Below are 23,839 nucleotides of genomic sequence, written 5' to 3'. Positions count from 1 at the left end.
AGTCCAATGGGTGGAACCCTAGGCTTTCAGTTCTAATTGTCAGCTTCTCCACAGCTTAAAACTCCAAGTCGGCTTCTTTGCTGCCCGTTTCTATTTTTTTTTTAAATCTGACTTTGATGCCATTGCAGTTGCCAGAAGTTGCCAGAAGGCTGTCCTCCAGATAACTGTCCCTTGCTCTAGCTTATATCACTGTTTTGTTACAATTAGCCTTCAGAATATGCACTGTCATCTTATTAAAATTTATGTTTCAGTGGAGAAAGTGAATGGGAAGTTTACTGTGGAGCTGTGGGCTCATCCCTGCATTTCTTAGTTACCTGTGTCTGAATTCAGATGAACTTCTGAGCCTCAGCTATTTCAAACGGGCCTCCTGACTGACTAAGGGTAATGCCTGGGGGGCATAGTAACCTTGCAGACAGTAATCTAATTCAGTGTCATCACAAGTGCATAATTGGAGAGTCTGGAGTTTTGCCAAAACACACTATTCAAATGAACATTCAGGGGTGGGGAGGTGGGTGTGGACAAGGAGAGAATTCCAGAAATGGTTATGTAGCTATTTTAATGTCCTTTCCCTCTCACCTCAAAGGTTATGTTTAAGTATTGCAGAGAGGTGCTAAATAAAGCCTTGAGATTAATGAAGAAATCATATTGAAGGGACTCCATCTCAGAAAGTTCCTGATAACCTAATACGTTCGGTGACTGTTGAACGATTACCTAGCTGACCTTGTACTAGTGGGTGAGTACAAAGGTGAGTAATTGTATGCCATCCCTTTGTATAGGCAAGTCAGGGCCCTGATGTCAGTTAAGAGAGTAGAAAGGACACCATTTAATGAAGGTCACCAAAGGGTCTCCAAAAGACGGGACAAGTGAGCAATCTTAGGTCTGCACAGATCATAACCAAGTCTTTGTTGGCACGCAGAACGAGGTTTGGGCCCAACCAAGTCCTGACTGGGATCTCTTGCTTTTTCTCGGTGCCCACATCCTGCATCTCGGTTTGCAGACTCCAACAAGGTTTTCTAGTTTCAAGGGTGCAGGGTTGCATCTTCCGGAAAAGGTGACACTTGGGGTCGCAAAGGAGAGGCTCGGTAAGAGGAGTAAAGAAAGATGCACGAAATTCTGGTCAAACCTTTCATCTACCTTCTCGCCCCTTCCACTTCCCCGGGCCCAGACTGCAATGAATCCCCATTCCTCACTTCTCGGGGCGCCAGGCACGCACCCAGCCAGCCTCAAGGGGTGGCCGTTCCTCCCAGGAGCTTGCTCAGCTCCGATCTATTCCAAAGCGTCTTCCTTCCAGGCCCATCAGGGGCACCCGCGGCGCGGGGCCAGCTTCCCCGGCCACGCCGCGCTGCTGCTGACACGCAGGCGCCGGAATCAAAGCCACGCTGGGTCTCGCAGCCGGGTCTCCGCGCCAGGCGAGGGCGGGCGGCCCGGAGCGCTTCCTGTGTGCGGGGCTTCCCACAATGCACCGCGCCGGCAGCGGCGGCGACCGCGGCGGCGCTCTAGCCGCGCCATGTCTGCCTCTCGACTGCTCTGGGAGGAGGAAGAGAAGGAGGAAGAGGAGGAGGAGGAGGAGGGGGAGGAAGAGGAGAAAGGCGCAGGGGTGGGAGCTGTCGCCGGAGCTGCCACAGCAAAAGTTCTCTCCCCTCCCCCTCGCCCTCCTTGCCGGGCCCGTGGGAAGGTCGGAGCCGCCGCCGCCTGCAGTCGGTGACCGCGCGCCTCGGCGCCAGCCCGCGGTAAACGCTCGGCCTGGCAGGCCCGGGCCCGGGAGGGCGGGGGAGGGGAGGGGGCGGCGCGCGGGGGGGGGGGGAGCGCGGCGGCGACGGCCTGACCCGCGGGAGCGGCGGGCCAGCCCGGGGGGGTGGGGGCGGCCCGGGAGGCGGCGGGCGCAGGCCGCGGGAGCGCGGGGCTGGGGGACGCGAGGAAGCGGGGCGAGGATGGTGGGTCGGGGCTTGGAGAAGGGAGAATGACGGGGGCGGCGGAGGCGAGCTGGCGGCCTCCGAGGCCTGAGGCCGGTGTCGGGTAGGAAGGAGGTGGGATGCTGGCGGGGAGGCCTCGGGGTGCCAGGCTGTGGGCGAGGAGGCCGGCCAGACCCCAGGGCTCTCCGCCGTCTTGGTGCAGTGCTTGCTTTATGCACCGCAGGCCTCGGTCGCCGCTGCTGTCTCGGTGTGCGCTCTGGCTGCAGGGAAGGGCAGGGGCTGGAGAAAGGGGATTGCTTGCAGGAAGCATAGTGGGAGTGCGAAAGGGGAGAAAGGGACCGGAGGGAAGATGCCGGATAGGTGGAGGAATGCCGGGGGTGGCTGTGGAGCAGTCTTGAGGATTCTGGGGGTGTTCATTGTGCAGATGTTAGGTGTTTCATTATGGAAAGAGCCGAACCGTTTCCAAGGCAAGGAAAGAAGGCATAGAGTAGTTTCTGCGGATATAAGGGAGAGCATTTGAAACTAGAGGAGTGCTAAATATTAGAGAAGATGCAGGGAATGCATAATAGAATAGACAGATGTAGCGTAATTATTAAATGCTGGCCCAAGGTCTAAAGAGTTATTCCAGATGGGCCAGAGTGGCCTAGTTCGGAACCTGTTTGGGCTCTTCAGTAGATGACATCCGGTAAGTGTGGGTCCCCGCTGTGGTTGGGGTCATTGAGAATTAGTCACTTAGCTTGTAGATTGGTTTGAGACATTTTAGTGCCGCACTACTGAACTGAAAATCTTTGAAAGAGACCTTGAGAAACAGCCTGGCCTGTGGGGATTCTTGAGGCCACGGAGTTTAGAATTTTAGCAGATTTGGAGTATTGTCGCTTACCGGAGGCTGCATGAACACGGTCCTGGCAGACACTAGAATAGGAATTACTTGGCCTGGAGGTTTTCTTCTTCACTCCCTGGCTTCCATGGTTCCAGGAGAGCCGGTGCTGTATTTCAGCCTAGGTTGCAGGACACAAGATTATAATTGTTCGTGTTGAGAGTCGGTGCATTATGGTCCCGTCTATGGAAGCTCTATTTGTAGCCCAAAGGAGTCTAGTTGGATTGGTTCTATACCTCGGGTTGGCGGGAGATCCTTTTCCATTCACAATTCCGGATGTACTTTGTCATCAAGGCATGGTGTTATTGAAGAAAATAACATCTGCCAGCAAAATGTAGGCGTGCAGAATGGAGGCTCTAAAATATCTGTGTTGATCTTGGGTTATAAGGAGGTCAAGAGTAGTTAGTTAATCATGATGTCTTAGGAAACTTGAGGTGACAGGATGAGTCTAGGTCTGTTGAGGAGGGACAGTTAGCATCTCTATGTCAGGAAACCAAGTTCTTTCTGTTGTATTTACTGAGTGCACATTAGACCTGATTTTCAAGAAGGAACACTGGGTGAGGACAATGTCTTGGTGTCCGTCCGTGTCGTACCCCCCCCCCCCCCCCCACAGGGTTTCTCTGTGTAGTTCTGGCTGTCCTGGAAACTCACTTTATAAACTGACCTCGAACTCAGAGATCCATCTGCCTCTGCCTCTCGAGTGTTAGGATTGAAAGTGTGCACCACTGCATGGCTAGGTCAGTGTCTTAAAATCTACCTGAATACTATTCACCTTTTGTTATTAAGAGGAATTACATACATAATATGTTGTAATATTACTTCAGCTGAAGAGAAGATAATAAGTGTATTACATGTGACAAATCTTTTTATAGAAGTTGAAGGAACTTAATGGGGAAGATGGAGTGAAATTTGGGAGAGTGATGGGAAACTCGGGCATCATTCATTCCATTAGCAAAGATTTCATTTCTCAACTAAGATGCTACTGAATGTGGGGAGATTTTTTTCCATTACAGTTTTTCTTATAGAAATAATCGGGATTTTTGTTTTACAACACTCGGGAAAATTCCCTGTCAGTGCATTTAGATTTGCTCACTTTTAAAGATTTTTATTTATGTGTATGTGTTTGTGTGAACATATACCACAGGTTTGCGGGTACCCAAGGAGGCTAGAAGAGAATGTTGGATCCGCTGGATCCAAGTGCCTGATGTGGGTGCTGGGAACTGAACTTGGGTCCTTTGGAAGAAGCACTCTTAACTGATTAGTTGTTTCTCCAACCTGATTTGGTCACTTTTAAAAAAGGCTTACTTGATACAATTTTCTTTTTCTTTTCTTTTTTCCTTTTTTTTGTTATCATGGTATGAGAAGTTCAGTCCCGTCCCCCCACTAGTACTGTATAGTCAGTTCTTTTACTACAATACATCTAAATATAGTGCGTTGTTTTTCTTATGCAAATATATGATTATATATGTAATTTAAAACATTGTTCCGAGGGGACTAACAAAGAAAAGCAAACGCTGTCCATTGCAGTTTTGCTTTCTAGAGACTGCTGCCCGCTGTGCTGTGTGACACCCCCCTTCCCGCCCCCCTTTCTGAGACAGGGTATCACCATGTAACTCTGGCTGCTCTAGAACTGACTCTGTAGACCAGGCTGGCCTCAAACTCAACAGAGATCCACCTGCCTCTTCCTTCCAGGTGCTGGGATTAAAAGCATGCGCCGCCACCACCATGCCTGGTTTACTTTTTTTGTTGTTGTTCAGGACTTCTGTCACCTAGACTGGCCTCTGAAGTATGTAGGGAAGATGGCCCTAACTTTCTGAACCATTTGCCTCCTTAAGTTCTGGCATTAAAGGTGTGAATTCCACATCTAGTTTATGCAGTGCTGGGAATTGAACCTAGGACTTTTTTTTGGGGGGGGGGTGAGGTTTGAAACAGGGTTTCTCTGTGTAGCTCTGGCTGTCCTGAACTGGCTCTGTAGACCAGACTGGCCTTGAACTCACAGAGATCCACCTGCCTCTGCCTCCCAAGTGCTGGGATTAAACACGTGCGCCATCACCGCCCTCTGAACCCAAGACTTTTTGCCTACTGGGTAAACACTACCAAGTGAGCTGCAACTCCAGCCCACTGTTTTTTCTTGACCTTGTTCTCACCTTATACCTTAAGAAAATAAACACACTTTGTACAAAATAACCGGTCACCTTCTGGCATTTTCATACATGTATATAATGCGCTTTGCTCATATTTATCTCTCTGTTACCTCATGCTGTCCCTCACACTTGTCCTCTATCACAGGCTGCTACTTCTAAGCATTAATTTTTTGAAGTTCATGTTTTTCTCCAGCTCTCCTAAGTAGCTGGTAGGCTCATATCATTTCTCTCTGGCTTATGTAGCCCAGGGTAGCCTCGGACTGACTCCTCTTGCCCTTATCCTCTCAGTTGCTAGGGTTAGAGATGTATGTCACCATGGCCTGCTCCATCATTTCTCTCTTTACCAAAATGACTCTAGAGTCAGCTTTCCCTGAGTGAAATGGACGAATGGATGTCATTGACATGTTTCTTCTTTTTTGTTCTCCATTCTGATCTTTAGTTATTTTTGTTTATTAGATGCTTTATACTTTCAAATGATGTGCTTAAGTCTTGATATTGAAATTTTTACTTTAAATTTAATTTTTATTTAAATTAAAAAAAATCATTGTGTGTGGGCACATGTGCAGCAGGGTGAATATGTTTGGAGGTCAGAGGACAGCTTTCAGGAGTTCTTTTTTTTTCTTTCACCTTTATGTGGGTTCCAAGGATTGAACTCAGGTCATCAGACTAGCATCATTAAGCAGCAAAGCACTTTCTCCCCTGAACCATCTTGCTGGCCCTACCTAAGCCTTGAGTTTTAGAGGCTTTAGTCCAACTACTTGAGGTTGTATCCCTTGACTTCCCCACTGTGTTAAAAGAGGCTTTAAGGGGCTGGAGAGATGGCTCAGTAGTTAAGAGCACTGGCTGTTCTTACAGATAACCCGGGTTCGATTCCCAGGACTCACATGGCAGCTCACAACTATCTTTAACTCCAGTTCCAGGAGCTCTGGCACCCTCAAACAGACACACACGCAGGCAAAACACCAGTGTACATAAAATAAAAATTTAAAGAAAAAGAGAGACTTTAAACTCTTCTAACGTTAAAGAGGGCTTTGTTAAAGTAGTTAAAGTATTGGGTGAAATGATAGAAGGAAGTTTGGACCCAAACAAGACTTGTAGGAAACAGCATCTTTGCAGCATTAGATTTGCTGGTTTGAGATGGGGAGGAGTTGCTTTAAGGTAGTAATTGCTTGTTCATCTTGGAATCACCTCCTAGGTTGTGTATTTATTTTTTGGCGGTCTTCTGGAGAGTTTTAGCTGATGAAATATGGGAACGTGTTAAAGTGACCCCCGAATGTTCATTCCAGGTGTCTGAGGTGGTGGTGTTTGTTAGTTCATTGTTCCTTCATTCATTCTTTGGCGATAGGACCTTGATAAACTGTTCCATACTGACCTGGAACTTTGCCAAGTTGTCCAGGCTTACCTTGGTCTTGGAATCCCTCTGTTTCAGTATTTTGGATTACAGGCATGCACTACCATGCCTGGCTGTAACATTTTTTTTTTTTAATTGCACTTATTTATTGTGTGTGTGCATATACATGCACCATGATGCAAGTATGGAGGACAATTTGAGTGAGTCAGTTCTACCTTGTGGGTCTGTGGGATTAAACTCGGGTCAGCAGGCTTTGCAGCAGACTACTTTCCCCACTCAGCCATTTCCCTGGCCCTTTGCTCTAACCCCTATGTTTTTATTAAATAATGGATTGGTGGGGACATATGGTGGGCAAATCATCAGGGCTGGTGAGATGGCTCAGCTTGCTGCCAAGTGTGATGACCTGAGTTCAATTCCCTGGACCTACGTGGTAGGAGGAGAGAGCTGACTCCTGCAAATTGTCCACTGACCTCTACATGCAAGTGACACGTGTGTGCATGTGTACACACATAATAAATAATAAAAATGTTTTCAGAATTTGTATATGGAGTTAAGTTCAGTATGATAGATATGGGGAGTAAGATACTGTTCTACTTCTTTTAGGAAATCTTGTTTAAGTAAACTTGGAAGCCTCTTACTCTTAATAATGTCAAGATTTCTTTCACATGTAGGTGTGAAGACTGAATATTCTAATTTCTTATGTGCATTATTCTCTTTAAAATTCTTTTTTTTGGTATTGCAGATTGCATCTAGGATCTTTTTGCATCTTAGGCAAGGACTCTGCCACTGAGCTAGCTTTATCCCCTTTGCGTATTCATTCATATTAATTCTCTCCCTTTTCTTCTCTTTGAAAATGCTAACTAGATTGTAACCTGTTCTAGAACTGAGACTTTATCTTTGGGGAAACTGAGCAGTTGGTTTTTTTTTTTTTTTTTTTGTTTTTGTTTTTTCTATTTGTTTTTTTGAGGCAGGGTTTCTCTGTGTAGCCTGGCTGTCCTGGAACTTACTCTGTAGACCAAGCTGGCCTTGAACTCACAAAGATCCGCCTGGCTCTGCCTCCCGAGAGCTGGTATTAAAGGCGTGTGCCACCACTGCCTGCTAACAGTTTGGTTTTCATTAATACTTGTTGAATGATTGCTAGAAGGTAGTGTTGAGTCAGTAATGGTAATGACGCTTCATGAGATTACTGGCTCTGTGAGTGTTGTAGACAAAAGTATATAGCTGAGTGTTTGGTGCACACCTTTATCATAGCACTCAGGAGGCAGAGGCAGGAGGATCTCTGGGAGTTTCAGGCCAGCCTGGTCCCATAAAGGGAGTTCCAGGCCAGCCAGGGCTATAAAACAATACCTTGTCTCAGTGAACAAACAATACAAGTGTGTGTCTGTATATGAGTTTGAGAGCATGGAGGACAAAAGAGGTGTTTACACTCATGGAAGAAGATGGAATGGATTAGATTGGAGCGCTAATCTGGTATAAACATTGAAGGGTTGAGATCAAAGGGCTGCTTCTATAAGCTGGCTGGAGAAGGGTGCTGGTTTTAGTTTGCATTTTCTTAACTCTCTGTTTTAAGAATCTTGATATAAGGGCTAAGGAGATGTCTCAGAGGATAAGCACCCTTGCTGTGTGAGGTTTGAGGATCCACATTTCAATCCCCAGGGCCCATAGAAAAAGCTAGAGTGGTTGCACCCATGCCTGGAACCAACCCCAGCACTGTATGTAGGATGGAGGGTGGGGTTTGGGGGGAGCAGAGACAGGAACAGCTAAGTAGTTCAGCTTCATTGAGAGACCTTGTCTCAAGGGAAGAAGGCAGAGAGCAGGACACCTGGCCTTCCAGCACATACCTGTTTACACACATATCTTTATACACCACACATACACACCCGCATACACATGCACACACTCCCCCCCCCCCCAAAAAAAAAAGATTTACAGGCATGATGACCAAAGTCTGTAATTTCAGTACTCCGAGAGGTAGAGGGTGAGGCAGGAAGATTTTGAGTTCTGAGTTAGCCATAACTATAGTGTGAGACTGTGTCCCTCTTTACCCCAAGCCCCAAACAATCTGATTTAATTCATTTTGAGAAAAAAAAAATAGACGAGGTCCCCCTCTCACCCCCCACCCCATTAGGTGAGAATAGCAATTGTGAAACAATTCACTAAGATTTCAGGAAATTGATTTAATTTTTTAAATTTATTTTCATGTGCACATGTGTGTGAGCACACATACCACAGTGCATGTGGAAGTCATGGGACAACTTGCAGGAGTCAGTTCTCTCCAACCCTGTAGGTCCCAGGGATAAACTCTGGTCGTCAGGCTTGGCAGCAGGTGCCTTTACCTGCTGAGCGTCTCACTAGACTGAAACTGATCTTTTGAAATATAAGTATTGCCAGATGAGAATTTTAATGTTTCGTAGTAGTGTTGAGACCCTTTGTGGAACACCTTTTCTGAGTTACCTTTCAGCCTGTAGCACCACTTTGTACAACTGTTACTGAGTGTCTGTTGTGTGCTGTTTGGGAGGTTTGTAAAGTCTACTTGAGATGTGGTCTTTTTGAATACGTAATTCTTTCAGGGTGGCACATTTAAAAGTCGTACAAAGTGTAATATTTTGAGGACCCTCATTGTTGACAAGTCTTTTTAAAACCATATTTTATGTTTGTTTATTTTGTGCGTGTGGTGGTCAGAAGACAACTTGTGAGAGTCTGTTTTCTTCTTCCACCGTGTGGATCCCAGAGATCCACCTCAGGTTATCAGGCTTAGTGGCAATGTCGTCACTTGGTGGGCGTCTTACTGGCCCTGACTAGTCTTTTTACTCCACAAGTTTTGATTTTTAGAAGTGATAAAGACCAATCAGTGTCAAATGGAGAACATAGAGAATAGTTTTACTTATAATTAATTCAGTTGCTCAAAGACACAGGAATGATTTTCTTGGTTAACTTAATTGGCTTTAGAAAATACTCTCAAAAAAGAAGTTGGGAGTATTTTGGACAGCAGTGACTACAGTTAGACACTTGTGTTAGTTGAGCAAAATTAGATGGTTGGATGGGTGGAATGTGTGAATAAAAAGTAAGGGATAGCTCTGTGTGTGTGTGTGTGTGTGTGTGTGTGTATACACGTGTGTACACATGCACATTTTGAGTCAGGGTCTCAGTGTGTAGCCGTGGCTCTTCTGGAATTCACAGAGATCCTCCTACTTCTGCATCCTAAGTATTGGGATAAAGATGTACACCACCACACCTGGCTAGACAAAGGAGTTTTGAAGACTGTCAATAGCATCGGAGTTCAGATTATTGGGAATATTAATAGTTAATAGTACTGGGAAAGAATAAGATGATGCTGTAGATGTTTGTGGGACTCCCTAAGGTGGTGGTTCTCAACCTGTGGGTTGTGACCCTTTTGGAATCACAGTAGCAAAATGACAGTTATGAAGTAGCATTGAAATGATTTTATGGTTGGGAGTCACCGCAACATGAGGAGCCATATTAAAGGGTCTCAGCATCAGGAAGGTTGAGAACTGTTGTCCTAAGGAGTTTCAGAGTGGAACCCAAGGGCTCCAGGTTTCTTGGACAGCCCTAGAGTGAGCCTACTGTCTGGATCTGTTTGAATGCTTTCTTCCTGTTTCCTCCTAACTATTCCTACTGGTCTGTTTCTTTTTGAATTAGTTTATGTTGGGTAGATTTTTGAGTCCCCTGCAACAATTTTGGGGTCTTTTCCATCTTTATCTAGTGCAACTTTTAGTTTATTTTCTGAGTCTACCTTGCAGATTCTTTGGTTAGCGAGTGAAGAACATGAGTCTGGCATTTTCCTGCACACTTTTCTTAGAGCTGCTGTCTGAATTGCAGATGGACAGATAGGACTGAGGGCGTGTGTGCAGTGGATACACACATGCCTGTTGAATAAATAAGTGACCAGGAAGCTAGTTCAGGAGAGCTGAATTCTCTGTTTTCTGTTTTGTTTTATTTATTTATAATTTGCCTTTTTATACAAACAAGAATTAAGGGGATTGATAAAAATGAGCGCACTAGAAAGGAGTGAACATAATTTGAGGAGATATGGTTGAAGAAAAATGCATTAACTGTAAAATTGTTCAATATGACTGGTGCTTCATGCCTGTAATCCTAGCACCACAGAAGCAGGAGGATTGCTGCTGGTTGAGGGGCAGCCTTGTCTGCATAGCAGGCTCCAGGCCAGCTGGGATACAGAGAGAGATGCTGGACTTACCCACCACCCACTCCCGCCTCCAAAAGGGAAATCGATTGGTTTAGATGATGGAGAACTCTGGACTTACCCACCGCCCACCCCTGCCTCCAAAAGGGAAATCGATTGGTTTAGATGATGGAGAACTAGAGCTAATGTGGAAGAGAATCAGATTGGGGAGAAAAGTGGTTCTACAAGAAGGGAAGGATGAAGATAAGTCATGTCTAGTGAGAAGCAGGGGGAGGTAGGAGGCAGAGAAAGAGGGTTGCTTGAGGAGGAGGATGATGGTAAGACTACTTGAAGCATGAGAGTTAACAGAAAGCTTGGAATATACCAGAGATTATTTACGTAATTTATAGATAAGGAGTTTAGAAAATGGAAGAATGGTTAAGTACTTCATATAAGAAAGCACTGTTAGATTCTGTCAGGAGTGAACTCTTTGGGAATTATATTCTGGGGGAGCTAGACCTGTGCACAGATACACAGTGATTACAAGTATGCCATAAAGAGCAAATTGTGCCATAAGAAAATACCCACTGTTACTGAAGTTGTAAGAATATGCTTGACTAGGGACGAACCTGGGGCAGCATTGCTGTACCACAGAAGTGGGATTTTAAAGCCTGGTGTATTGGTACAGGTCTGTAATTCCAGCACCCAAAGGCAGAGGTAGGGACAGGAGGATCCAGCTTTCCAGGCCAATTTGGCCTACATAGGTAGTTCAAAGTCAGTCTAGGCTACATAGTGAGACCTTGTCTCAAAAAAAGGGGAAAAAAGATATAAATACATAAAATAATTTAAAAAGAACATTTTAGTCTGAGAGCTTGGAGATGAGACAGCTAAGGTCTATGGGGGAATGCTATAATATTTAAATGATGACCCACGGTAAGAAATACAAGGCACATCTCAGTTAATACATGTGTATATGAATATGTGTATATGTAAAACAAACTTTCCAACATAACCAAAACCATCTTTACCAAGTTGGATGTTCTCTAATAATATGTATTCTTTAAAAAAGTTATCATATTATTTTGTGTGTATAGATGCTTTGCCTGCATGTATGTCTGCACCCACGTGTATGCAGTGCCCCTGGAGATCAGAAGAGGGCATTGGATCCCTTGGGATTGGAGTTACAGACAGTTGGGAGCTGCCATGTGGGTGCTGGAGATTACGCCCAGGTCATCTGGAAGAGCAGCCAGTGCTCTTCTGGGCTATCCCTCTAGCACCCCCTCTTTTTTTTTTTTTTTTAAATAAGACAGGGTCTCATTATGTATAGCCTTGGCTCACAATGTAGACCAGGCCTTGAATTCTTAGATCCACCTGCCTCTGCTTCTTGAGTGCTGTGATGAAAGGCTTGTGCCACTCTAGATATTATCTAAAAGGAAAAATACCCCCTCTCACCATCCCCCCAAAAAAGCAAAACTGGCTTGGGGGTTTGGGGTAGGAGCCTAATTATCACCCATGAAGTGGGTTTCATGAGTTTCTAAATAATCACAACCTGTAGTTAGAAGAGCAGAGGGGTCAGTTCATGAGTTGGGCATATTACGTTTTAAAGTAGGTAGAGTTAGTTTGGGTTGGGTAGAATATGAGAGATCTGAGAGCTAAGTAAGTAGTTTGTATTTGGTATGTTAGTGTTGTGCTTTGTAAGCAAATAAAAGCTGGGTTTTTGTCTGGGCCTTTGTATCTCACATTCTGTGACTGTAGAATAATTCTCAATAATTCTCAATCTGTGGGGCTGCAACCCTTTGGGTCTCATATCAGATATTTACATTACAATTCATAACAGCGGCAAAATTACAGTTATATAGTAGCAGCAAAATAATTGTATGCTTCCACCACAACATGAGGACCTGTATTAAAAGGGTCACAGCATCAGCAAGGTTGAGAACCACTGTTGTAGAGACTTCTTTCCTTTCCTGAACCTCGGCTTTCTTACCAAAAAAATGATAATCGTACCTTTCTGATAAGGTTGTTATGGGACTTTGATGATTAAAATATGTTAACATAGCATTGAAGTGTGTTAATATATATCATTAATGTATAGCTATGAAATTTTGAGTAGAGAATTTAAGTCAAGAACTGTATATTAGACTTTCTTTCCCTTAGTGCTAAGGATTGAAACGGGGGCTTTGCACATGCTAGGCAAATGCTCTACCACCAAGTTATGACCCTAGACATACTTATTCAATCTGACAGTACCCTACAGCCCTGGGGCCGTGTGGGAACACAATAAGATAGGCGATGAGAAGACCAGGTAGGAGCTCATAATGAAGCCCCGAAGGGCTTGAGTTAGGTGGCAGTAGGATTAGGGATGAGGATGGGATAGTGTTATTGTAGTGGAGAGACTGCGTGACTAGGAAAATTCAAATGGCAGCTGCTGAAACTGGATTGTATTTTTGGGTAGCACAGTGGGTGCATTAGACAGTTTCTTTCACGTAGTAAGGGCTTAAACGTTTTGTATGATTAAATTTGCAAACTGGGATGGATTGTGAATAGAAATAGCAATGAGTAGGATATGAGAAGGAGGGGTTAGATTACAGGATATTTTTTGATGGACTAACAGAGTTTACTCAAGAATCTTTGGATACTTACACTGTACAAGGTTTTATGGTAAGCAACAAAAGGATATATCTCTGTTTATGAATGTACAATCCATTTTCCTGAGGCATTTATCTAGGGATGAAATATATGCATCCGTCTATGACACAAATTATGTGACAGCTTTGATCAGGCTTTGTGGAGGAATTGGTGTGTAGCTTAGAACTTGAAGGACAGGTAGGACTGTATAGGCAAGATGATGAGGGCAGTGGACAGGACAATTCTGGGTGTGTTGAGGGGCTGGTGGTTTAAATCGGCGGTAATTAAGGTTCACGTTGAGGAATGGAGAGAAATAAAGCTAGAAAATAGTAGAGGAAGAACGCAAAATCTGGACCAAAATGATTTAAGCATTTATTGAAATATGCCCAATAAGGTACTCTAATCCTAAAGGCATAGCATATGTTTTATAGCTTACTTATTTACGTATCCATTTACACAGCTACCTCCTAGCTTAATATATAGGAGGTTTCTAACATTTCTTACATCCCCATAAGCTCCCTGTGTGTCGCCTCCAAGTTGGAAGATGTCTCCTCCAAACCACAGTAATTATTCTAATCTCTGTCATAACAGTATTCTCTGTGACTTTGAACTTCATATAAATGCAATATCACCTCTGTGTTTGTTTTCTTTTGCTTAAAATTATTTCTGTTGCATATAGCAGTAGTTTATTTTTCATCCCTCCTTAGGTGTCTTCTCTATTACTCAACAGTGTATTTACCCATTCTACAATTGTCAGACAGTCGAATAGTCTGTAATTTGGAGAACTCGTAGGAGCTGTAACTTGACTTAAGATATAGTGGGGAGCCATTGATGAAGTTTTGTTTTAACTGATGAGTTTTGAGTGGAGAAGTGAGAAGAGGGTTTAAGAATGGAGTCTTAAGACCTTTTTCTTGTGTGATGGAGACATAACTGGAAGACATGTATAAGGCTGTGGCAAAGTGAAGTATTGAGGATGGAAGTTGGCAGTAATGGGAGTGGAATAAAGGTGACTGAGGACTGGTCCTGCTAACAGATCCTTTGGTTATGTTGTACTGGCTCAGTGTGTAAAGACGTTGGGCCAGGTGTCGGGATCACACCTGTAGTCCCAGCACTGGAGTGGCTGAAGTAGGAAGAGTGCAGTGACTCTGATAGCAACTGGGGCTACATAAGGAGATTTGGGTTCAAGACAAAACCAAAACAAACTAAAGAGAAATACAGAGGGTAGGCTATCTAGCAAGAGTTAAAGTACTGGGTGTAGAGCCAAGAGGTCCAGCAGAGACTTCCGATTACATGTGTGAGGTTGGTTATTGACACTACTCCTGTATTTGGTAGGGCACTCACTGGTGTCAGGAAATAATTTGGGCTGACAAACTAAGTGTTATTGAGGCAGTAGTAGAAGGGTTGGGTTAAGAACTCGGTATATGGGGTTGGAGAGATGGCTAAGTAGTTAAGAGCCTTGGCTGCTGTTCCAAAGGAGCCGGATTCAAGTCCAAGCACCTGCATGGTGGTCACAACCAGCTGTTACTCCAGTCCTCGGGGTCAGCCACCCTTTCTTTGTGTCTATTGCTTGCATGTGGTGCACAGATAGACACCAAGACAAAACACCCATACACAGAAATAAATGTATTTATTTATTGATTGTCTTTTTTTCTTTTTTCTTTTTTTTTCCTTTTCAGGCAGTTCCTCTACATAGCCCTGGTTGTCCTGGAACTTGCTCTGTAGACCAGGCTGGCCTCAGACTCACAGAGATCCACCTGCCTCTTGTGTCCTGAGTTCTGACATTAAAGATGTGTGCCACTATACCTGGCTTTATAAATAAATAAAATAAAAAAAGAAATCAATGTATGTTCAGATTCCTTAGGAATAATAGATTGTAGCAGAGAGTGATGACTGAAAGGTTATTTTTGGGGAACTGTGGAAGATCTCCATATGAAAAAGGAAGAAAAGGTTGAGGCAGTATTAAGAGGGAGAGCACCGAGCTGGGCATGGTGGTGCAAGCCTTTAATCCCAGCTCTCGGGAGGCAGAAGCAGGAGGATCTCTGTGAGTTCAAGGCCAGACTGTTCTACACAGTGAGTTCCAGGACAGCCAGAACTACACAGAGAAACCCTGTCTCAGAGAAAATACCTACAGTTTGGGTTAAGAGGAGTGGTCTTGACGTAAGTCAAGGCCAGTACAGAATTGTGAACCATGAATCTAGTGTAAGAATGCAGTGTGCAAACCAAGGTCTTATGTGTCTTTTGCCAAAGAGACAAGGACTTGAGTGGTGGGCCGAGGGCTTGGTACACGGAACTTTCGTTTTCTCTTGTGATCTTCAAGAAAGCCAGTCACCAGAATGCATGGAGGTGTACTCAGTGAGCTAGGAGAGTGTGGAAGCAATGGGCGTAGGGATTGGATTGAGTTTACTTTAAGAAGGATGGATATGTTATTCCGAAACTGGAGGCAAGAAGTAGCAGATGGATGGAGGTACCGCATTTTAGACGCTGTAAAGAGGATTATAGGTACCAAAGGTATGATCTGAGAATTTCATGGAAGGACTTGAGTATTTGAATAGGATTAAACATTTCAGTATGGAAATGTAGATTAGTTGATAGGATAGTTATATTTAGAATAAATTGTGGAAGATTTAATGTGTTTCTGCTGATTTTTGTTCGAGACAGGGTTTCTCTCTGTAACAGTCCTGGCTGTCCTGGAACTTGCTTTGTAGACCAGGCTGGCCCTGAGCTCACAGAGGTCCACCTGCCTCTGCCTCCCTAGTGTCGGGATTAAAAGTGTGTGCCACCACTGTCACCATGGGTCTATCTCCTGATATATATAAATTTATTTATTTTATGAACATTAGTGTTTTGCCTTCATGTATGGCTGTGTGAGGGTGTCAGATCTGGAACTGGAGTTACAGACAGTTGTGAGCTGCCATGTGAGTGCTAGGAATTGAATCCAGGTCCTCTGGAAAAGCAGTTGGTGCTCTTAACCACAGAGCCATCTCTCCAGCCCTCTCCTGGTATTTTTAATACCTAGTGTGTGAGTGGAGAAAACAGGTGAGGATAGACTCACCGAGGAGCTGCCTAGTGGGTATTGTAGAAGACAGTGACATTCTGAGGAGGGCAGTACTGAAGGGATTGATAGCTTCAGAGTGTGTAGGGAGTAAGTGAAACTAAATGCCAGGAAAAAGCAGCTGTAAAGCAAGGTATGGTGGTGGTGCGTGCTTGTAATTCCAGCACTCAGTAAACGGAGGCAGGAAGAATTCGAAGCTAGCCCAAGCTACATAGCAAGGCCCCGTCTCAAAAAGATGAAGTGTCTAACTAGACTCTGTATGGTTGTGGCTAACAAGTCTCGGGGGCTATGAAGCACGCCGAGTTGGCGGGTTGTTTGTCGTGTGTGTGTGTGGATAGCTGAAGTGAGGTGTAAGGTGCTGAGGAAAGTGTTTGAGCCTATTGTTGAACTCCCTGAGAACAGTGGTCAATTTAGAACACCGTCATTGGGGGGAGGACAGGAAAGTATTTCAGAGATTGGTGGATGTGCAGAGGGATGGGTGAAGTGCAGAGTGGGAACTACCCAGAAGGTGATAGAATAGCAATAGGAGAAGCAGAAAGAGATCACACCAGAGGAGTAGGAGAAAGGTACTTTAGACAGTAGAGAAGCAGTTAGGGAGGAAAGAGCAAGTGTGAGAGAAGAGGAAGTGGTCACAGCAGTCTGCTCAGGGGGTGACAAAAATCCCAGTTTGTTTTTGAGGTATGGGATTGAGAGAAATAGATAGACTTGTTAGTAGTCAGCAGTTCTTTACTTTCTGTACAAAATAACATTTGTAGAATCATCGCCCTTTATATGTAATACACAGATAAATTTAGCTGAGAGATACGTGCATTAGAAAGAGAGCATAAAATGAAGTAGACGTATATGAAAGATGAGACGTAAGGCTTGTATTTGTTGACTGTAGAGTATGGACAAGTACCCCTCCCCTTTTTTTTCTTCTTTGAGAGATTGCCAATAGTAGTCCAGGCTGGGCTTGAACTTGCTATCTGGCTGAGGATGATCTTGAACTTCTGATTCTCCTGCCTCTCCCTTCCAAGTGCTAGATTATAGGTTTGTGTACCATATCCGGTTTTATGTGCTACTTGGGTCAAATCCAGGGTTTGGTGCACGCTAGTGATGCCCTCTAGCAACTGAGCCACATCCCCTGCCAGCATACCAGCATGGCCATAAGTTGATAGGAGCAGGTCAGGTAGACTGGCAATGAATAGGAGGGAAGGAAGAGCAGCTTTCAGAAGAGCAAACGTGGAGAAGACAGGCTGCCTAGGAAACATCCTGTGTATAGTGAGATCAAGGACAGACTCGAAGGAACAGGTGGACAGAAGTAAAAGGCCCCTTCGTGGGTCAAGTCTTTTAGCTCACTGTCAGTCTTCTGTGTGTTTTCTTTGCTTTCCCTAGGCTGGCCCGAAACTGCCACCCTTCTGTCTCCAAATCCCCCCACCCCAGGGGCTGAGACTGTGCTTTCATACCTCACTTATGTCATACACTTTCTTAGTTTTAGGAGGTAGCTTTTCCTCCCATTAATTACCGATGTATAGACGCTTCCTCCACACAATTCTAAATATGTTTTCTTGGGTTATTTCTAGTTTTCTTTAGTTTTTTTTTTTTTGACAATTTCGTACATGTATATTCTAGTCTTACTTATCTATTGAACATCTCTAAAGGCATTGACTTGCTAATCTCCAAGACAAAATACAGTTTAAATGGAAACTTTGCCACCTAAAAAGAACTCCTTACTTTCTTCCATGTGCTCGCCATCACTGATGGTGTTTAAGACCCAGGCCTGGCCTCTTTGCTTTGCCTGCATCTCTGCTCCCAAACGTAGCCTGTCCGGCTCTGTAACGGCACTGATTTTTGTCAAAGTTTTACTGTCTGTCACTTTTTCCTTTGTACTGTCCAGGATTTGATTTTATAAAAAGTGCTTATTAGTGTATGTGTGTTGCACGTACTGTGTGGAACCACTTCTCCACTTTTTTGTGGGTCCGGGGGGTGAGTGGTTCCAATGACTTTAGAGACTATTTGTAAACATTTTAAGGATGGATGGTAAGTTGTTGAAGGCTGGATCGGAGATAAAGTGGTTGGAGACATAGCTCAGTGGTGGAGTGCTTGTCTAGAATTCTGCCCTAGGTTCCGTTCTCTCCCCAGTGCTGCCAAAGGGAAAACCATGAGGTGGGACATACATACCTAGGAAATCGGTTGTTTAAAGTGACTCCTTTCTGGAATAGTTTCACAGAATATGAATTATTAGCTTTGAGAGAATGAGAGAACAGACCAGAGAAATGAGTGACTGAGGAGGCAATTTTATGAGTTATTTGGTAGAAGCTGGTACAAATTATAAAAGTTAAATTTGGTGAGATTTTGACTAGCAAAGTGGGAGTGTCCTGGAAGAGACTTAGGAAACTTGTTAGGTAGATTCAAGAGTGAGTGGAAAGATGAGCTAGAGAAAAATTCCTTAAGGAAAAATACAGTTCTTGTGTAAAGCCAGAGGGAGGGAAGACTGATTGAGTAAAGTAAGGGATAGAGAAGTCCGAGCCAGAGGAAGGTTTCCTCCTGAAGGCCGTGTTCTTCCATGTGCCTAGTAACTGGACGACAGTCGGCTGCAGTTTGTAGGGTGCAGGTTTTTACCGAGACTCCAGAAGCCTCATTTTAGACTCCCGGGAACAGGAGTCCTCAAGACCCCTGGGGTTTTGGAGCTCTAGACGATCCGGGGAGCCTGGCCGCAGGGAGCGGAGGCACGGGGCGGAGGCGGAGGCGAGCCGCGGGGCCCGCGGGACCTACGCGCTTGCGGCCAAGGCCCCTTGGCGGCGGTCAAGGGAGCCAAGTGAGCCGGGAGGAGGAGCCTTTGTGTGGAGCGCGTGCGCCCGAGGCCTCTCGGCGCTGCTTCCGGATCGGATCGGCGGCGCTGGGCCGCTCTGCCAGGGTGCCTGCCTCGATGCAGTGTCTGTGCTGGGGTGGTGCTGCCGGGCCAGGGGCTGCTGCTGCTGCTGCTGCTGCACGTGTTTACAGCTTTATGGTTTGTGAGAAGGTCAGGCTGGAACTTGGTCTACTAGACAACTTTGTTTAAAACTCTGAGTGTGCCGCAGTCCTTATGTTGGCCGTGCTAGTAAAACCTGCATGGTAGTGGTGAGAACGCTCTAGAGGCCTTTCCAGGATTAGGCAGTGGGGCAAACTTGCTCTCCAAACTGCGAAGTACTTTTTACAGTCACAGAACGGCTGCTTGTGTAGCAGACCAAAGTTAGGAAATGCAAACTGAAAGCCTTCCCCTCCCACTTGCATTTGTCTTTTTTATATATAATAATGACTTGTTCAGTTTCTCATATAGAACTTTGAGAAAGACTTCATAAATTTGTGGAGAGCAATGATAAAAGTACCACATGTTTTTGAATTTCAAATGTGTTGAATGTTACCATAAATAAGTTAAACAGAATTTTAGAGCTAATACATCTAAAAATATGTTTGCAATTGTCTTTTTGGTGTCCAAGGCAGTCCTGGGTTTTTCTGCCGTTTCTGCATAGTATTATCAGCATGGTCTGAGTGTAGAACCTCAATCTGAGGAGTACTTTGTTGAGATTACCAGTGTGTTTTGCAGCTGGGAATAGACTCTGGGTCTCTTATTCCCAGTCTGGTGACCTATCCAAGAATAGACTAATGAAACTGGCTATTTATCTGTTTGGAGTGAAATGTGGCCCAGTTGGTTTTGTAGTAAGCATTGAAAAGCTAAGGAAATGAATGTGGCAATGGTTAATTTCTTGTTGAAATGTGTAACCTTAAGTGTAATTGATTTGCATGGGGTTTCTTTGGCCTTTGAAAACATAAAGGCCTTGAGACTGTTCCTCAGTGTGACTCCTTTTATGGGATTTGTGCTGCACTGCATTTGATTAAATGGATCGATGTAGATGCTTGTGCCATTTAACTGGGTGGCTGGGTTTTTCATGTGGATATTCTCAGTGGTTACAAGTAACTCGAATGCTTAGCTTGTCAGAATGCCAGGGAGAAGAGGACTTGTTTACCAGTCTTTTCAGTTGAAAACCTGGTCTGGCCATAGCACAGGCCTGTGAGGCTTGAGGCAGGAGGATTACCACTTCCAGGTGAGTCTGGGCTACATAGTTAGACTGTCTCACAATAAAAATGAAAATAAAGCTTCTGGCCAGGCACTTGGGAGGCAGAGCCAGGCAGATCTCTGTGAGTTCGAGGCCAGCCTGGTCTACAGAGCCAGTTCCTGGACAACTCCAAAGCTACAGAGAAATCCTGTCTCGAAAAACCAAACAAAAACAAAAAGCCTTTGAACCTCTTTATTGAGGATGCTTAACAAGGTACAGATAGAAATATTTATGACTGTCTCTCACAGCTTTTAAGAATAATGAAAAGATTTTTGTTAAATTTTAATGTGTATGGATGTTTTGCTTGAATGCCATGTATGTGCACCACATGTGTGCAGTGTCCCCAGAGGCCAGAGACAAGGGTGTCAGATCCTGTGGAACTGGAGTGACACCAGTTGTGAGCTGCCATGTGGGTGCTGGGAATTGAACCTGGACCGTTTGGTAGAGGGGTAACTGCTTTTGACTGTTAAACTCCAGTCTCTCTCCCACAGTTTGTATGCTGTTATTCTCATTTCCACATTGGCCATACACTAGTATTTGGTTAATGGTCTTTTTTAGTTTTTCGAGACAAGGTTTCTCTGTGTAGCCCTGGCTGTCCTAGGACTCACTCTGTAGACCAGGCTGGCCTCCAACTCAGAGATCTGCCTGCCTCTGCCTCCTGAGTGCTGGAACTAAAAGTGTGCGCCACTATGCTTGGGTGATGTTTTTAATTGAGCCTGATACAGAACTAGTAGTTGTAATTAGGCATTTTTGTTTTGTTAGAAAATGCTCCTAGCCTTTCTTCTCTTTCCACCTGTGTCTCCAAAGAGAAAGAGCCACCTTCTTTCCCATCTTCAGAAGGCCTTGGAACGTTTCATCTCAAACCAGAAATGATTTTGGCAATATCAGCAGGTTTTTTCTCTTGTCTTGCTGGGAGATTCTTCTAGTTTTGGTGGATAGATGTTAAATATGCTACAATGCACATGACAACCTCTGTAAGAAATAAATGGTTGAGAAATTATGAGCTAATATTGAGAGTAACCTTCCATCCAAATGTATGTCTGTGAAAGGTACTTACAATGTAACTTACTTGTCATTACTATATGCATGGCTGATCCTTCCCCAAAGGAGTCCTCATGATCACGGGTAGAGGGTATTAGAACACAAGATTTCTCTGTGTAGCCCTAGCTGTCCTAGGACTCACTCTGTAGAGCAGGCTGGTCTCCAACTCAGAGATCTGCCTGCCTCTGCCTCCCAAGTGCTGGGATTAAAGGCGTGTGCCACCACTGCCCGGCTGGAGCTGAAAATGTAATAAAGTGTCACTCCTTTGGTTTGTAGATGATGAAATATTGGGACTTACCCAGGGTCCCATAGAGAACGCAGAACTTGCCTTTTGTTTTTTTTATATATAGTTTAGTTTTAATTAACTTATTTTATTGAAATTATTTTTTTTTTCCCGAGACAGGGTTTCTCTCTGTAGTTTTGGTGCCTGTCCTGGATCTCACTCTGTAGACCAGGCTGGCCTCCATCTCACAGAGATCCCTGCCTCCCGAGTGCTGGGATTAAAGGTGCATATTAATGGCACCACCATTGCCTGGCCCTGAAATTACTTTTAATCATCACTAAGGGAAAGAGGTAATTATATTACCTTGATATAATTAAAGTAATCAAATTAAAAAATTAAGCACTTGCATGACAAGAAGTATTCTTTTTCAGTATCCATTAAATTATTGTTATTTCATATGCATGTACATTTGTTGAATTTTTCAGCAAATTATAATCATTGTGCAGTTTTTAATATTTCCTTTTAATATTTTGTGTGTGTGCATGCATTTGCACGTGGTGCCTTTCTTGAATGTTCTCCCTTATTTATTTATTTAGGTTTTTTCAAGACAGGGTTTCTCTGTGTAGTTTTGCACCTGTCCTGGATCTCGCTCTGTAGCCCAGGCTGACTTCAAACTCACAGAGATCCGCCTGGCTCTGCCTCCCGAGTGCTGGGATTAACAACGCCGCCGCCGCCGCCGCCGCCGCCGCCGCCACCAACGCCGCCCCGCCTCCCTTATTTTTTGAGACAAGGTCTTCCATTGAATTTGGCTAGGCTGGCTGGCAGTGGCCTCTAGGATCTGCCTTCCCAGCACTGGGGTTACAAATGTGCACTATTGCCCCTGGGTGCTGGGGACCCAGACTCAGGTCCTCATGTTTACATAGCAGGTATGTTATTCCCAGAGCGATCTTCGAGTCTCCTCCTTAATAGCTACTTTTAAAAAATGTTCAAAAAGTTAAAAAGACTATACACAATTTTAAAACAAGATCACTTAATGTTAATTTTAACTTAGGCAAAAATTTCTCCCTCTCTCTGTGCCCTCTTCTCCCCTCTCTTCTTGCCTCCCTCCCTCCTTCTCTCTCTTCCTTTCTCTCTTCCTTCCTTTTTGTTGGCTCTCACTTAAAGCAGGTCTTAGCTTCTAGGCCCAGGCAAGCCTGGCTGCCTCCCTCCGCCCTTCTGAGCAGCTGGGGTTACAGGTACATGCTGACATGCTGCCTTTAGTAGACAAAACTCCTAACATATGCGCCTAGAGTTACTAAAACATCTTTGAGCGTATCTCTTGTTTTCTGTTTTACGAGGATCACTGTAATAACGACTGGTGTGTTACTGTAAATCTTCTCTAGCAGGGTCTCTTTGGTTAATTTTAGAAAAAATTTTTGGAATCTTCAGGAACATAGTTGTGGAGAACATAAATTGGATATTAGGTTAACTAATTTCACATTATGTAATCAGTGTACTGTTAGGGGAGGAATTGTCAGGGTTCTCTTCACGTTCAACAAGACACCTCCCCACAGACACAAAGGAGGAGAAGGGCAAAATACAAGGCATTAATTGAACTTAACCTGCTAAAGTCATTCTGTTACTTTATTTTAAAATTAAATTATTATTGTGTAAGTGTACATGATGTGTGTGGGTGCTGTGGTGTGGGTGAGGGCAGCGACAGTTCTGTGGAGCCAGTTCTCACCTGGTTTCTAGGGATTGAGCTAAGGTGGTCAAGATTTACAGTAAGTGCCTTTACCCGCTGAGCCAGCCCAAAAATCATCGTATAGAAACACACTTATTTTACAGAATTGAAATGCATGTTAGAAAAAGAAAAAAAATGAGAAACTGTTCAGTTAATACTTTGGTTTGAAGATGGAATGACTTTCTTACATCTTTACTAGTTTTTTATTATAGACACATTTATGTAGAGGAAAGCAAAGTCTAGGAACTCTACAGTTAGCAATTGTTGGCCATTCTTGTTTCTTTTAGACTTCTACCTTTCCTGTTTTCTTTAAAGATTTCATCTGTTTACTTGTGTGTGTATGCATCTTGTGAATGATGTGCACATGAATATATGGGTGCATATGCTTGTACATCAGCAGAGGCTGGAGGAGCATGTCAGATCCCTTGGAGCTGGGCTTCATAGGTATTTGAGGCTTGTTTCATAGGTGCTGGGATCTGAACTCCAGTCTTAATGATTGTGCTGCAAACACTTAACTGCTGATCCATCTGCCTGTCCTTTCAGTATTTTGTTTATTTACTTGTTTGTTGTGTGTGTGCTTGAGTGCACACCCATGTGCCCTGGTTTACCTGTTGAGGTCAGAGGACAGCTTATAGGAGTACCATGTGGGGCCCAAGGATCAAACTCT

General features: G+C 44.2%; 1 protein-coding gene and 1 long non-coding RNA gene across 2 annotated transcripts in view; one reads left to right on the top strand and one right to left on the bottom strand.

The window, feature by feature from the left end:
• Positions 1–539: 539 nt before the first annotated feature.
• On the bottom strand, positions 540–1,460 carry LOC131922187 (uncharacterized). Its single transcript, XR_009382233.1, has 2 exons — positions 1,191–1,460; positions 540–1,057 (listed from the first exon to the last, which is right to left on the bottom strand). It is a non-coding gene; the product is annotated as an uncharacterized LOC131922187 (long non-coding RNA).
• Positions 1,461–1,510: 50 nt separating this feature from the next.
• The window catches only part of Znf148 (zinc finger protein 148), a 119,876-nt gene continuing 97,547 nt past the window's right edge, over positions 1,511–23,839 (top strand). The window contains exon 1 of the mRNA XM_059276913.1: positions 1,511–1,730. The gene's annotated coding sequence lies outside the window, so the exon portion shown is untranslated. The remainder of the gene's footprint in view (positions 1,731–23,839) is intronic.

Source organism: Peromyscus eremicus, chromosome 12, assembly GCF_949786415.1.
Source record: "Peromyscus eremicus chromosome 12, PerEre_H2_v1, whole genome shotgun sequence".
NCBI classification, from domain to species: domain Eukaryota; kingdom Metazoa; phylum Chordata; class Mammalia; order Rodentia; family Cricetidae; genus Peromyscus; species Peromyscus eremicus.
Note: the sequence above shows the minus strand (reverse complement) of the source record. Positions and strands in the feature narration are given on the sequence as shown.